Raw genomic sequence first — 343 nt, forward strand, 5'->3', positions numbered from 1 at the left:
GCTCTGCTAGGCGCCGACTTCCTCTGCGCACACGGACTGCTGGTGGACGTCCAACGGCGTCGTTTAATCAACGCCGAAACCTTCAGCTCCCTGGTATGCACATTGAGCAGCTCCGCTCCGACCGAGCTGGCATGCGCCCTCCCGGCGGCGAACGAGTTTGCTCGCCTGCTCACGGAGTTCCCGGCCCTCATGTGGCCGACGTTTTCGACCGTCGCAGTACGGCATGGGATCGAGCACCACATACCAACCACGGGCCCGCCGGTCTACGCCAGAGCCCACCGCCTCGACCCAGCCACGCTCGCCGTGGCCAAAGCCGAGTTCGACGCTTTAGAACACCTCGGCA

This window comes from Myxine glutinosa, chromosome 4 (assembly GCF_964187855.1).
Source record: "Myxine glutinosa chromosome 4, kmMyxGlut1.1, whole genome shotgun sequence".
Taxonomy (NCBI): domain Eukaryota; kingdom Metazoa; phylum Chordata; class Myxini; order Myxiniformes; family Myxinidae; genus Myxine; species Myxine glutinosa.